Consider the following 17,056-nt stretch of genomic DNA (forward strand, 5'->3'; position numbering starts at 1 on the left):
ATGCAATTTGTTTGCTCAACCCAACAGAACCGAGCTCAAGGCAGGCGGTCCCTCAATTAACCCCCCAAGAAGAATTGCCGGGCAAAAAGTGGCATGAAAGAAGAAACCAGACTGGCGGGAAGACAAAAAGCTACTTCTATTTTCTGATTAGTCATTGTCATTGTCTGGCCACGCGACAACCGAAAAGTAGAAAGCGAAAACGCATTAATTAAGCAGTTAGGGCCTTCGAAGATTACAATCGGCGCATAAAAAATACCCGAGGAAAGAAGCTCATCTACAAACGTGCCCAGCCCAACTGGCGGCACCTCGGGCGCACAGATCTCCGTGGCTACCCACTCAATCCAGCGATGGCCATTGACTTCCAGGTCACAAGATAACAATGCCCGAACTCCAAACCTCTGAAACCTCAAATTTGACACTACATGATAAATGGGTTTCTGCTTTTTTCAGCTTTTTCAGCTGCTAGTTTTATTGATGCCCCAGCTACCTGACCAAACTGGATGTGGTTGTTTTCGATTTGTTTTGTCTTCGCTTTTCTTTTCTGCCAGATTCAATTAATTGGCATTTACTTAAATTATCCGATGATGACGGCCAATCAAATACTCTTTAAGTGTAATTGGATTTGTGTCGGCTTTTCTAATAGAGTTCGATTATACTTAAGTGGCACTCTTTTGTCTTGAAAAAGATACTCCTCATTTACTCACATGGGCTTTTTTCTGTCTCAACATCTGATGTAATAATAAGTGAGTTTATTAAACTTAATTTAATTAAATGCCTATCTCTATGCCCTCTGTGAATTTAAATTAGGTAATGATGGAGTCTCTCAAAACAAAGAGTGCCCGATTCTGAGGAAACAACTTAGACCTATGTGGGGAATCACACGAAGTCGGATCTGGAGCAACTATTTGATCGTCGGGGATTTTTAGCGAAATCCATCCCGAATTCCCATTTTTTGGCTTGAAGCACTCCTATGATCATGGATTCGGGTGACTAAAATGATTTACTTTTCTTTTTAAATTAACATCAGGCGACAGAACTTTCGTATTTTCTTTAACATTAAACATTCTGACGAATCAATCAATTTTCAAATCATTATCCCACCAGAAAACCTAATTAACAGAAAATACGGTTGTGAATTTAAATGTCGCTAATTTCAGTCATGTTTGCACAGCCTTGCCGCATTACTTAACCCCTTCGACCGAAGAAATATCTTGGGGTACAGATTGAGCCCACTCTCGATTGACTTTTCTTGAGCTAATTCGATTGCGGCCTGACTCCAGTAGTTTTCATTGACTGATAGAGCCCATTGAACTTGTAACCGCCAATCAAAGTCAGTTAGCATAAGTTTTTGACGTGATGCCGGAGGAGCAGCCAAGTCGTCGCCTCCATTCCAATCCATTTCAATCCATTCCATTAATTGATGGACTCGACGGCTCTTCGGTGTGGGCTTACACATAATTTTAGGCTAATTACCCGGCGCCTCCGACTCCAATCAAGTGCTATCACATTCGCCATATCGCCGTTCCCGCGAAGACTCACGTAAATTATTGGAAGGCGAAGAGAATTACTTGTCGTATACCTAAATAGTACGTACGTACAAGCGAATCACTTGATAAGAACTCAAGATAACCAAATGATTTCGTCGGCAAACAAAAAAAATAATTGACTGAGGGCGAAACGAAATCGAGTTGAACAATATAATCACTTGAAAATGTCAGTTATAAGACCACTTAGCCCGCTCTATAGAACCAGAAAAAACGATCCATCGTCTTAGAATCGAATTTCAAGTGTTGCCATAGACGTTTAATTGCCGCTTAACAAATTTTTTCTCCTTTTGCTTTGTTTTCCTTTCGGCTTTGGAGCCGTGAATAATGACAGTTAAAGCTTGTATTGAATTCACGAGATTTCGGTTTTTTTGTCGAATTAATCGACGGCGAAACTGAATCGAAACGGTAGACGATAGAGAATGAATTTTGTTTATTTTCGATTTTTCAATGGTTTTTTTGTTAGACTTCAACGGCTGCCTGTTGTATGGAAATTGGGCGCCCTTGCCTGACTTCCGCGTTACGATGAAAGTGAGTAGATAACTGAAGATAAACAAGAGCTATTGACTCGAGCTTAGCTTCCTATTCATATTTTTCAGTTCTGTTGTGATCACGGATTCTGATTCTTTTTTCATATTCGTCGAATTTAATATCAAATTGTCAGATGGGCTCATAAACGGAATGGCATACTTTACAGGGTCTATACTTCGCACCATTTAACCAAAGACACTAGAATAATAAGATGCGTAACGCCATACGATTTTTTTGCACACGTTTTTTTCGGGCTGGCTCTAGAGCTGGCTCCATGCTCTCTCGAATTTTTCTTCAAGAGCCAGAGGGAGGGAGCTCTCTAGAGCCAGCAGCTCTCTTGTACGCTTCAGTGATGCCAATATTTTTCTGAAAAAAAAGACAGATTGAAAAAAAAAAAACGGAAAAACTAGGCTGAAAATTTCAAAAAAGGATGAAAAACAAGACAGATTTGATTCATACGGTGCCATTGTACCAATGCGTTTCAAATACTTTTCGGGCATTTTATAGGCTTTATTTAAGACAATTTTTACTACTCACTTTAAAGACGTCAATATTTCACTCACTAATATAATTATGCCAAAATAATAGTTTATTATTTAATGACTTACAGCTCGAGATTAATTTAGTAGCACTTTGTATACGAATAAACATAAAAATATATATCCCTTTCAGTGTAGGGTAATCAATTTCTTTACAATAATTTTATATTGTATTTTAAATATTTTTTATGAATAAATATTTTAAAATAAATATTATAACATTTCAAACACTTGTATGAATAACATTTGCCCGGTTATTTGTTCAAGAGGGATGCCAATTTGATCTTGCAAGTAATTACACTTAAGAACACATAACCTACACTCACTGCTCGACCGGTAAGAGGGATTACTTGAACTATTTTGGGACTCTAAATTAGAAGACATGCCTTACAGTCTTCACTAGAACTAGTTGTATACATACATACATACATACATACGTAAGTACATACATACATACATACATACGTAAGTACATACATACATACATACATACGTAAGTACATACATACATACATACATACATACGTAAGTACATACATACATACATACATACATACATACATGCATGCATACATACATACATACATACATACACACATACATACATACTTACATACATACATACAACATACATACATACATACATACATACATACATACATACATACATACATACACACAGATACATAGATACATAGATACATACAAACATACATACCTACATACACCGGAACATACACTACACTCACTGCTCGACCGGTAAGAGAGGTTACTATTTTGTGACTCTAAATTAGAAGACATGCCTTACAGTCTTCGCTAGAACTAGTTGGGAATTATAGGGCTACAAGAAAATATTTTTCCTCAGCAAATATTAAAAGCGGCAATAACTATGTGTTCCGACAGTAAGTTAAACATTCTTCAGGCTTTAATTAAGACAATTTTTACTACTTTGTGCAAGTAACACATACACTAAATACATACATACATACATGCATACATACATACAAACATACATACATACATACATACATAAACATGGAAATATTTTACGTTTAACATTTATTATTTCAAGTCGACTCGATGGTCATATAAATATACGACCCCATTACAATTGTAATGTCCTCCCCGTGGTGTTCCCTGGGTACCAAAAAATACATATATTACAGATAATTAATAATAAAAATATTTATATGTAAACGGTACAATCGAGTGGCGATTCCAACTAAAGAATATTAAAACAACTTCTTAAAAAAAAATAATAGTCACGGCATCAATTTTAAAATAATATTTAGCTCATATTACAACGAAATTGACCAAAACATTAATCAAATTCGTTTCTTAGATCAAAATTGATTTCGGACCGAAAATCGTCTTCTAGCACAACTTTTTTGTTTACTGTTTTCACTCACACAAGCAAGTGAATTCTATATTTAGATTTTTATACTCTCAATTTTATGCGAGCGGGAAGAGAGCAATTACTGCCGCCACCAAAAAAAGTGGCTGCATAGTGCAAAATCAATGTATGGCCGTTACGCATCTTATTATTCTAGTGTCCTTGATTTAACTGTACGATAAATGATACAACTATTTGTATAGCATCGATATTATAATAGATTTTTTACTAATATGTGGTTAAAAAAGGTAATCCTGGTTCAGGTTGCTGTTGCTTGAATGCATAAAGCCGTCTTACTCCACAAACAACCTTGATCATTTTTTATATCAATAAAAATCTTAGCCGGTTAACGAAACACATTTGAAAACCCCTAAACGAGTCTAAGCAGAGGAAATAGTCAAAGACCATTAAACACAATTTAAATATTGACCAGATGTCACAGCAAGCTAAAATTAATTAAACACTGTGCAAAGTTCCCGGCTATTTTTAGGCTGCTCAGATTACACTGTTTGCCTAGACTAATCCGGGAGGTATAGGTCTGCTAACACCTTCGGCTTAATCAGAAGTCTGTATTTCAGGCTGAAACCCTCACGCATCCATGGCTAATGAATAAACAACCAATTTTTTCCTGTTTCCATTATAATGCTCCGATATTTATGTATATATAGTCGTCAAGTGTCTGGTAAAGCGATATCAATGGAGCCCCGACCGGCCGACGTATCATATTACTAATCGCCGCTTTTTGTAACTGCTCGGATTCTATTTTTAGAACGCGCCAATTCAGCGAGAACAAAATTTATTGTTTATATAAAAGTTATCTTTAAATTATCATTAAATTATCGTGCATAATATATTGTGTGGTTCTCCATGTCAGCAATATGTTCTGGCTCCATGTGCGAATGGCTTTGCGGCTGAGTGACGCTAAATGGCGCGATCTTACTTATATCATATGCTGACAACATTCGAGGTATCTAAGGCTCTAAGAAAATAAATACGAAATGAATACGAGCTGAGAATAAAATGTGTAAATTACCGTAACAGTTGCTAATAAACAAAAGTTTGCAGGGCGGGGGCGGCTGAAGGTCTTGCATCTCGGGTTTGTATTGAAAAGATGCAAGATTAAAGATTTCCGCATAGTCTTGAAGTGAATTCCGTAGTTAGAAACAAAAACATCTGCGATTCGCACTTGAAAAATAGTGCCCCGACCTTGTCTTAGTATATTAACAAGCCATAACAAGAAGCCCTAATTTCATTAAACTTTTAATTGAGTTTGCCACTTAGTTGAGCCGCCGACTTGCTCGGCTCTTACTCTTGTAAATTTCTAAGAACTATAAAAAAGAAACAGCAGTGTAACCATGAAACAGCCAATAGCTTCGTATTTGCATATCGAACCGAGTTTTTAAACTAAATTGCCAAAACGCTTTTGGCTCTGCGAAGCTGACTGGAAAAAGCGGCCGAAACTCGAGCGAGTCCGACCAGCCGCTGAATCAGCCTTCATGTTGAAAATCGAGAAATAAACGTCAAAACTTACACACAAGTATATACTCACATTCGTATAAACACATATTTGCGATATACACCCATGTGTGGGGTATTGTATAAGAAAGTCGAGTTGTACTCATAGCACAATTTTTGCACATGTTCGTTTTCATTTGTGATTAAGTAAGCAATTAACACATTTTAAGTAAATTGCAAGTCGCAAATATGTAAAATGTGGCTAATGATACATTTCATGGATCTGATAACAGATTGACAACATTGAGAACAACAATTAAATGAGTGTGAGCAATTCATTTTCTCCAAAAATATATTACCCTGAATATTTTTGTAAATGATTGTACCTCAAAGAGAGATGTTTCTCCTGACAACAAATGAATGCCATTAGTCACCCACATTATCTACTAAATATGCCCTATTTATAAACATTATATAACTAAATCCACACTTACGCGATATGTTTGTGGTATAGTTTGTAAGTATGTGCTGCAATTGTTGGTGTAGTCACAACACGGGTCCAGATATTTTATGTTGATTTCCGTCGAATAAATATTACTTCTTTTGTTGGAAAGGACAATTTCGATGCAGGATATATGTGGGTTGTGTTTCACGCAGAAACATATAGTCCTAGGAATCGATTTCAGTACTATTTGTAGAAGGTATTAACAATGTTTGTATTTAACCGGAGCTGCAAAAATATAAAATACAAATTTTCAATAATTTTGTTTAAATTAAAGTTGTATATATAAACATTGCAGTTAAAAGCCGTTAAGGTAATTTAAAATCATCATTTGATGGCTGGCAAATTCAGCAATTAGCGAAGCGCCAAATTTGTTGAACCGAATTAAGTTGGCCAATTTTACATGTTTGCACACATATTAAGCGGATTCTCTAACGAGCGTATAAATACATTTTTTAGACCTATAGATACAATTTACATAAGCCTGAAGCCATTACCCAAACTTAAAAAATTAGGCACAGTCATCCGGCGCAAAATAAAATAAGGATACCGATGTTTTCACTTATATGCTCAGGCAAAAGAAAATAATTGAAGTTAATTTGCATTTATATGACAAATTCGGTCTCTTTCCGTTTGTTGTTGACAAAATTAATAAATGTTTTCCCATTAAAATGTTTAAAGGCCGGAAGTGGCAATGGAACAGATGTCGATAAGGTTTAACGTTGCCTTGTTTTCACAGAATCTTTATTTATTTCCATCTCTCAATTAAATGTTGTCCGGGCCACACGATGTTGCTTTATTCCTTCCTGACATTTATCAGTTGCATCAGAATGGCAAGCAAAAGTTTTCCGACCACATTATGATTTTTGTAGCGAGTAAAGTTGCGTATGGAATAAAAATACTTTTAAAATTTAATTTTAAAACAACATGACACAGATGAAAAAAATATTCACAAATTCGAATTCCGCGGATTTTCAATTAATTCATTATTTGCCCTTTGTATATTTTCATAGTCCTGCGCTGCAAAATCCCTAACGATGCCAATTAAGGGACTGTTTGTATGCTGTGCCAACAAATTAGCTTGCATCAACAGGGCGAAAGCTAAAAATGTTAAAAAAGCTGAAAATGTAAATGAAATGATTATAAAGCCTTTATTCAGGAAACCGTCATAGCAGCATCTTTACAAGATGGCGCTTTACAAAAATCCTTGTGGATTATTACGTAAGCTGCGAACTTCAAAACATTGAATAAAGAAATAAACAAAATATATCTGGGATAATAAAGAAATGTTTTATCGGGAAAGGAAACCTTGCTAAAAGAGATACCAATAAAAAAAAGTATACCAGAATTTCGCAAAAATCAACTATTAAACTTAGGAAAACTAAGGCTATAATTAAAAGTATAAAAGTACAGCCTGTCAAAAGCTGTGAACGTGATATCCAGAATCTATCCGACTTTTTCCTGCTACCTCTTAGTTTATTTATTTTCGGTTCTGCCGCAGTGAAAATGTGTGTAAAATTCTATCATCTGTTGCTTCCGGCCAATGCAAATGTGATTCCTGATGGCCTTCGTGCGAAAAGCCCCTTTGACATTCTCAATCAATTCATGTTAGCCAAATCTATACCCCTTTCAGCCAACATATAGGATGTCATACAGCTCGGCGGCAAATTAAGCTGGTGCTGGCTTTTTTCCGCGGGCCTCACATGTTCTGAAAAGTGGGCGGGAGCACGCCCACAACATAGTGTAGTGGTGGCTATGGATGCAAATGAAGTGCGGCGAGTGGAGCGGAGTTAATTGCTTTCATAGAGCGCCTACCCTAAAAAGTATGCTAAGCAAACGGGTGCATTTTAGTTTTTCTGGTGAAGCGGGCGAAGAGGCCAAGTTATTAAAAAACTTTTGTGCTCGCATCCAGGTTATTCCTTTCCAAGTATTTCCTCCACCTACCAACTTTTTCTTACACCCAAATTGGTGGCGAGAGCAAATTCGCAGAGCCCATAAAAATAATAATAAATTTTCCTGCTCTCTCGTTTGTGGGAAATTGCAGGACAAACAGTTGTTAAAAGCTCCAAGAGTCGTAAATTTATGGGGGTGTTTGGGGCGCAGGGAAAGGTGGATATCTGGAGCTGTCCGGTATTATGGATACCGGGTATGCATATTGACTCGCACATCGCATTTTCCTCGCACTTTTCCGATGGCGATTAATGCTAATAGGGAAACCCCGCCCAAAAATTAAGACAAACAAACGCAGCAACAAAGACAAGAAAAACTGTGGGGAAGAATACCCTTTGTGGACTTTCACCGCCTGGCTGGCGTCATTTTCTTCAATCTACTCTACTTACATTCTGTTTATTAAACAAAAACACTCAAATTGGGACCGCAGGCAAGCCCACATATTGCCCATGACGAAGGGCCCCGAGAAGAAAAGCGGAAAATATGTCGGTAGGGAAAACTGCCCGCCAGGTAGGCGGACACTGATAACGGAGAGTTCCTTTCATATTTTCATCGAAAATTGTTTCGCTTCTTGTGTCGCTGGCACGACGGGCCCATAGGCAAATTTTCGAGTGGGCTGTGGAATCGTGACATTCTTGCTAAATTGTTTGCTTTCGCCGAAAAATATCTCAAGAATGGGCGAGGGTCGCCTTTGCAGTTGCGAAATATAAGCATGAAACGAGAAATCACAAAAAGAAAACCTTCGTAAGCCTAAGGATACGGTTAAATTACAATTATTTTATCAAATAGTGTTCCTTTGAATCGAAAACATGTAGTCTCTTTAAACTTTTTTAAATAACAATTTTATATGTATCAAAAAGTCTATTTTAAGACTATTCTTTAAGTCTATTTAAGTCTATTTTAAAATGTATATAACTTGTATGTAAACTTGTATCTTAAAAATCAATTAAAAAGTACAACAATGGCCTGCTGAAACGAAGAACTGCAAAGACGCCCCATAAATTCGCTTGTCTGTTGCTTTTGGCATATTGAGGCACTTAATTTATGCGCATGGAGGGGTTGGAATGGGGGTGTGATCGAAGAAAGTGGTAGAGGCCACTGCGGGGCAGGAACTGAGTCGGTGGGGGAAGTCGAGGTGGGGGAATCGAGGGAAAACATCGCCTCCGGTCATATCGACACCGTCTTGTGGCAGCGCCCAGGAACAGCAAGCCGGGAAGGCCATTAATGACAAGTTAAAACAACATAATTTAGTGCCGGCCTTTGGGCCCAAACATAAACAATTCCCTTACAAATGCGTTGAAAGGGCCCTAAAATGTTTCCTACTTGGCCAGAGGTGAGATTTAAGGGAAGTCCGAGGGCAACAACGTGGCCCAAATCGGCGAATAGATTAGCAGCTTTGTTGTGGGTAGATTACAATTATGTAAATTGCGGTTCGGAGAAGTCAAGTTAATGTTTATTATTTGCGGATTTCCAGGAATCTTAACGCTTAAAGCGTGTGATTTAGGATAAACAGTGCGTAATTGGGAGATGCAAATTTGCACGTGTAAACAAAAAAGACGCGCAGATATTTATGGCTATATATTTGTTAGTTATATTACCTTAGTACATTGCTTATGCTCGATTCATCGTTTATTTTATTTACGAACGGTTTTCAGTTCAAAGGTTCAATTTAACTTTAAGGCCGGAATATCATTCATTAACTTGGAACTTAACTGTATTGAAACAATTCTTGATTTTGCATTACCGCATCGGGTTACAGCAACTTATAGAACTTTGGCCAGCAATTGCAAGCCAGAAGAAATTACGAACTTAAGCAATGAAGTGCACTGACCTTGATTCTGCCCTTTTTCGCTCCTGGGTTGGCTTCATCTCTCTTCGGTTCAACTTCTCGCCGAACTTTTGGCCGCGGAAAAGTTTAATAAACTTGGCCGAAAGGCCAGAATTGAGCTTTATTGTCGATGGAGTATTTAGTATCAAAATGGGAGCATGAAGATTGAATAAATCAAAGTTGATTGAATAAATCGTAGTTGAACTAGGCAGCCAAACAACTACCAAAGTAGATGTCACAGCACTGATTTGCTTGAACAAATCCAAACGTCTGAATATGAAATTCCCGCATAATTGTACAAATATTCATAACTCCAGCACAAAGCAAACTAAACTAAATCTACTACCGATTGTCAGTCTATGGCCTTCTGCACGTCACTTGTCACATATCATGTCGTCCCACAGGAATAATGTTATAAAACAAGAGACAGAAGCAAAAAAGCTTTTTATTGGCCAAATTAAATTACTTTGGACTTCTGGGAGCCCACAGCAATGTGTGCAAAATAATTTTCCCCCGTTACCAACTTTTTTATCAACACTCGCTTTATGCGTGCTAGGTTTGAGTTTGGCTTTAAACAGCACGATGTTAATAATTGCGCCTAAAATAAAAATAAGTTTTATACACGCACTACTTGACAACAAAGCATAATTTATTTTGCACTTTTGCATAAACCTTGGAAAATTTGTGTACCACGGCTTAACTACGATGGAAAGCATGAAATTAAAAGAAAATTAAGTTCTGTTCAAATGATGACTTTGATCAATTACATTCTTTAAATCAGTTCTATTTTTTGATTGAGCCCCATTCAGTGGTTCCAACTCACAGCTTCATGGTCACAGAAAATTCATATTTGGCAGGGGTGTGAGCCAAAATCAGTGTATGAATGAGAAAATATTTAGCAGGAAAGCGTAAAACGTGCTTTCACTTCTCGGTGGCACATAGTGTGTACATGCAACAATCTGCTCATTGATAGTGACTAGTTGGTCTCGTTGTCCCGTTGATATTCTGCTAATTGGCGGAAAACAAGGAGGCTTTCAAGTACGGTATAGACTCGAATTAAATGTCCAATTGGCTCTCTTAGTAGGCAAACGGCGTGAAACCAAAATAATTGGTTAGCATGCTCAATTTTATATTTTATTATATTTAATATAGACCGAAGAGGAAGCAGTTTCAGTGTACTTGAAAGCTGCTCTTCTGGAAACATTTCATCCAGGTAATGGCTAAAAAACGCGTTCCGTTTTAGCATTTAAATAGGGCAGTGCTAGCGTTCATGCCCCAGAATCCGCGGCTATCGATCTACCCCGTTTTTAGGCCCTTATCTGTGGGCGGATTTCATTGCGGGTGCATTAGCATGGTCGAAACGAATTGTGGGCTTCCGAAGCGCACAGTGTAGGCGAATGCTGAAGCGCAGTAGTTGGGAATCAAGAGGCAACCTGGGAAACTGGTAGCCAGGGCAACAGAATCGCCGGGTTTTGGGGTTCGCTCATTTCACGCTCCGCCAATACAAGAATGAAGCTTATGCACTTGTCGGTCTCATTGACGTAATTCTCTATGTGGCTGTTGCATTGCATTCCATGCATTCAAGTCGACTAATGCGAAAAACGAGTTAACATTAAGACGCAATGGTGGCTTGATTGGCATCTAGATATCTTGCCAAATATATTTTGGGCAAGCCGTTGATATTTAAATTAAAAAACCAATCGATAATTGGCAATTTATTCATATATTTAGTCTAAGAAGGTGATGGTATTGAAAGCAATAGCAAAGAAAGGCAAGTGCTTTTAGATCGCAAGACTTAAATTGTCTTCAGAGCAATCCGTTCAGAACATTTCATACCTTAAATCAGATACAATGAACTAAATCTACTAATCTTAACTTGGCTATGTGTGCTCTCTTGCATATTTATGGAAATTGCTTCCACTTCGTTCATAATCCCACCTTATCCTCTATTCTGCAGCCACCAAAACTCAAAACAATTAGCAACATTTCAAAGAAGAAGCTGAAAATCCTTGTTTACCAAAGGAGTCAAGGGACCTTTAGCTATCTTCAAGTGCATTTGCATATATGCAAATTTAATAACAAGGATATCGAGACCTCTCAGGAAACCCACAGAAAGTTGCTTTAGTTGATGAGAAAGAAGTAAGCCAAGTCATTCGCATTGACTTGGCCATGGTCACCGGGTGTCTGCCATGTTCTGTCTAATTTATGCAATGCCAACGGATTTCAAGTGTCAAATTATTTATTGTGGAATTTTTGCTACACATCCCGCAGTAAACTGTATAATTTCAGTAAACAAACACAAATGTTTCCCAATTGCCGATCTCAGTTATTAACACACCGCAATCTTCTGTTAAATGATTAGGCAAATAATGTCCCTTTCTCTAAAATAAAAAGCGGGCCAGCGACTTCTTTTTTCAGTCTTGTGGAATTTTTTTATAATTCCCTGATACGGGCTGTGGAAAATTTTACACAACAGCTACATTTTCTCAATCAATTTTTTATTTGTATCCGACACTGGTTCTTATTTTTTCGGCTTTCTGCATGTTTATTTTAGAAACACGAAAAAAAAATTCAGGCTTGACAGCAAAGAAAATTGGAAAGAAAAAATATTTGGCATGTTTCTTTTTTTTCTGCTTGCTTGTCATAAATGGATGATTAAACAAAATGACAGTAATATTCGGAGGTGTGAACGGATATAAAATGCTCTGATCAATAAAAGTGTTGATATGATACACAAATTTAAATCGTATGCTGGGTGCGGTAGTTTGTCTGTTTTTCGCAATACAAAACTGTTACAATCGCAAAATGTTTCTAAAAATAATAAGTAATATTTCACAATAGCGGATTCCGTGTACCTTTTATCCCGCACGATTGCTAGGAACGGTTTAACAAATAAAACCAGCATAATACAGGTAACAGGTTCTGTTAACAAAACACGTAGGTTTTTAGAAGTGGTAGTAACTAAAATCTTCATGTCGAATCCAGACTCTACCTAAAGTTCCCGAGATCTCGCAGTTCATGCGGACGGATATACGGACAACACGGACTGCCATACCTAAATTGACCGGACTAGTGAACCGGACTATGAATAGATAGAATACAATAGGGGCTGAAACGCTTATATGTGCCTGTTACATTCTTTTTATCGAGTATTTCATACCCTTTTAGTAAGGCGTCGAGTAAGGGGTATAATTATTTGCCTATGACGCGGTGGCTCGCCTGACTCTGACGGAATTTTAAAACCCAAGAATATAGCAAAATTGTATTAGATACATTTAGTATATTACTTCTAATTTAATTATGGGCGTCAAATTTGTTATTGACAGTTGACAGTTTTTTCGAAGGAATATAAATAAATTTCTAAGTGGCCATGCTGTTTTAAATATACACGTAAGATGCAGTAAAGAGTATTAACTTTTTTGTAAAAGAAACCCATAAAAAAATAGTTCTTAGATACGCTAATTTTCAAAAATTCCTCGACAATGCAAAATGCAAATTTTAAAATGTAAGAAATTTACTTTTTTCATCAATTTGCTGCAAAACAAAATCTTTGCATACTCGAAAACTTTAAAAATATTCTCGCATACACTTCAAAAAACAGACATACCAAACAAGAACAGAAGACTCAAATTAAATTAGCAGGACGCTAAATGATCACACGGTCGCTCTAAAAGAAAACAAGAAAAGTACAAAATTCACAGCTAAGAAGAAGAAAATTAAACTTTTGTTAGCGAAATTCGCAAAAAGATACAATGCTGCTGTACAGACCAGGCGATACCACACAGATACCGATACAGATACAGATACAGGGACAGATACGGATACCCAGATAGAGATACGCCCATGCCTCATATTATTTATACCCACACAAATAAAGATACAGCTAGAGATAGAGATAGATAGCGAGATAGAGCTGAAAAGGTTGGGCGACAATTTTCGCTCCAAGTTCCAGAGGCCCGCTCAGGGACAGTACTGGCGATGGGGCCACATCCATACATGCTGGTGTAGTTGTTGCTTCTATTTTTAGAACATTAGATGATAAGATTGCGTCGTGGCCGAACCACAAAATTTTTTGCGGTTTTAGCGCAAATGAATATACAAAAAATGAAAAAAGCGAAGCATAAGAACAATTTTTTGAACAGAACACGTTTTATGGCAGGAATTATTGCAAAACATCATATTAAACCAGGACCACCATCGATTCCATAGTTGGCATCCACCCATTCTATTATTTTGGATTGACTGATGTTCATTATGCAAATATAGAAGAAACATTTGTATTTAACTTGATAACTTTTCAGTTTTCGTAGCTTCGCAGGCTATGTTTTGTTTTCCGCCCAATTACTAGCCTAATTCCATTTCAAAACTTTGCAAACAAATTGTTTGTTCCAGAGCTTCTGAAAACGATTCTATATTTAAGCTAAAAGTTTTGGACCGTGTGCGAAGGGCACCCAGAAAAAGACTAAACAAACGCCTCTTAAAATACATTTCTGTTGGTTTGTTTTTCTTTTTTGCGGATGCGACGTCGGCCATGAGGGAAATTATGCGAATAAATACGCTTCTGAAAGCGGGAAAATTCGCTCAAAACATATTCAAACTGAATGGTTTACCTAACGCAATTTAGGAATATTTTAATTTTTCACATCATGATTATATGTATACATGCTTTAAATAACAATAATTACTGAATATCAACATAAAAACACACATAAAAACTAAACTTAGAATTGGCATATTAATGTACTCTTCAAGGATTCTACTTACATTACAGCTTGTATCATAGCTTGTATGATGATTCTATAAAATACAATTATAATTCGAATCGGAATTCAATGTTTTCTTTTAAGTTTAGTTGTACCTAATTTGTAGGAGAATTTCAAAAACACAGAAAACACCTGTTCAATCTGAATGGTAGAAGACGACGGCAGGGTTGGCTTTGGAGCCAGAAATAAGGAGTCGAACATGTTTATTACTTAATATTTTGCAAGCAAACAACATGGAAATAGGGGAAACATTTGTATTTCTGCGCAAATGTTGACACAGAACAGATACCCAAAAAAAACGATTAAAAGTTCAAGTTGTGAACATTCTGCGTTTCTGCCAGTTGCCAAAAATAATATTCTGTAAGGTCTCGAGGAAGCTGTCAATTACACCCACCACCCCCAGATTCACACACACTCCTGTGCAAATAGCGAGCGCCTCCCTAAAAATACACAAACTTATTAATAGATACCTGAAAATCGAACATTTCAATTTCTTTAGCAAACTGAGAATAATGTAAACAAATGAAACACCCAAAAAAATGCAGTATGTATAAGATTTGAGTTTTTCTCAATTATGGTTTTCCACACCATAAAAATTTAGTACAACCTGAAAACACAAATGAAATTGTTCAGAAAAGTCCCTGAAGACTACGAAGGGGCTAGTGGAAAACGCCGGAATCCACATCGGCAATTTGAGCACTCCCCCACCGACATTTAACAGAACAACGATGGGAAAAGCCAACTTGTTGCGGTTCATTGCCGGCAATTCGGTGGCGAACTTTTATCGAACTTCCCCATTCGTTATGGGTATGGGAAAACCGGGGAAATTGGGGAAAATCTGAAAGGGGGCGCTTGGGTCCCAGCTGCGGTAACCCAAGAGCTTCGGTTTCACTGCGTTGGCTTTCCCACTGACACCACACACGCATCAGGGTAATTATTTAAATCGGAAATAGCTCGCATTTCAGATTACCAAAAGTATTGGTCTTCGGCAAATAAATTGAAAGCAGAACTGCCGGAGATTAAGAAAACTTTCGGCAGTAACGAAAAATTTGAATATACATACATATTATGATTTTAGCGGCAATGCAATGGAAAATGGCAAAGGTACTGTATTAACTATAAATTTGTAATGGAGTTTTTTAATTCGAGTTAAACTCATGATTTTATTCAGAGGATTGCAATGATGTTTTCTATAATAATTTTAATATTATAGCGTTTCATATTCGACACGTCAAGTATTAAACAACATACGTAACTATTTATGATGTTTTCTAGTTAGTTAGTTAGTTTCTAGTTGATTGACTAGCTCATAATTTAAATATTTTCACGCTTTATATACTAATGATAGGTCAAGACCGAGCTGTTCATCGTATATCAGGTATTTTGCCAAATTAAAACAGCATTGAACTTCTCTAGAGATCAGTTATAAAATTTTAAATGGAAATATTCATTTCTTGTAATATTTTTTAAGTCACATTATTATGTTTATACCCATTAACTGGGTATTTCGGTTCCGTGAGTTCGGTATAATCTCTTTCTTAACAAAGAAATGATGCTAACTTACATTGATGCCCTTCCTCGTTTTGTCATCAGCTTTTGCCAGAGATCTCTCTTCTCTCTTTTTCTGCCTGCTCATCCGTTGTTTTCGCTTCGGATGCCTCCCACGTTGGCGGTCAGATTTACAGTTAGATAAAGTTTTTGTTTTTCCACGATCACGGCGTTTTCCTTTCTATACTCCTGTTTTTTTTTTGTCGGATTTTTGCGCAGTGTTTATTTTTCTAATTGGCTTGCTTTTTGGTTGTTTAACGATTGTTCACTTTGTGCTTTTTGTTTTTCCGGTTGCTATTTACTCACGTTCGCTCTTCAGATGGGAAATATTGTGGTTAATATACATTTTAATTTCGCGTTGATTTGGTTGTTGTTGCACATGGGAAGAGAGCTAGCGGGAGAGAGTGGAAAACTAGCTAATGGTCGTAGCGGTAAAATTCACAACAAGGCAATTGCATGCTAAAAGAGCAATCAAAAAGAAGAGAGTAATGCATTGCATTGTGTTCTCAAGGCATAAAGAGAGAACAAGATTAGAGCAAAGAATCGGGAAGAACAATCTAATGCCGAAATCTTGAAATTCTAAATGTTTGAATATTATTTTCGGCATTTACAGTCAAATAAGCAAGTTGAAATGGCAAGGTACGGATGTCCAAAATTACACTGCTGTATCGTTGGAGTCGCTTATCAGGGACACGAAACAAATCTGTTATCTTTGCACTGCTCTCCCTCTCGCTGACTGGCCTGAAAAACAATTATCACAAATTCCAGTTTTTGTTTCTTTTTTCGATTTTTTCTCCGTTTTGTTGTAAACTTTATGGCGCTGCGGCTGCGAACACTCTTGTTAACACATTTGACGGAATTTGTTTTTCATTCAATAAAAATTATTAACACAAACCGCACTGGATTTTATTCAAAATGCTATTCGGCTTTTTACTTTTTTTCACCTTTTTCGCACTCTGGGTTTTGTTTTTGCCCCAAACCAATCAGAGAAAAATATATATTA

General features: G+C 37.0%; 1 protein-coding gene across 2 annotated transcripts in view; it reads right to left on the reverse strand.

Annotated features, from left to right (window-relative positions):
- The window catches only part of LOC6545483 (receptor-type guanylate cyclase Gyc76C), a 41,161-nt gene that overhangs the window by 20,819 nt on the left and 3,286 nt on the right, over positions 1 to 17,056 (reverse strand). For both annotated transcript variants that reach the window (XM_026977948.1, XM_001973343.3), the window contains exons 2-3: positions 16,070 to 16,366; positions 5,957 to 6,192 (exon numbers count right to left, since the gene is read on the reverse strand). The gene's annotated coding sequence lies outside the window, so the exon portion shown is untranslated. The remainder of the gene's footprint in view (positions 1 to 5,956; positions 6,193 to 16,069; positions 16,367 to 17,056) is intronic.

The sequence above is a fragment of the Drosophila erecta genome, unplaced genomic scaffold, assembly GCF_003286155.1.
Source record: "Drosophila erecta strain 14021-0224.00,06,07 unplaced genomic scaffold, DereRS2 tig00000021-arrow-pilon, whole genome shotgun sequence".
NCBI classification, from domain to species: domain Eukaryota; kingdom Metazoa; phylum Arthropoda; class Insecta; order Diptera; family Drosophilidae; genus Drosophila; species Drosophila erecta.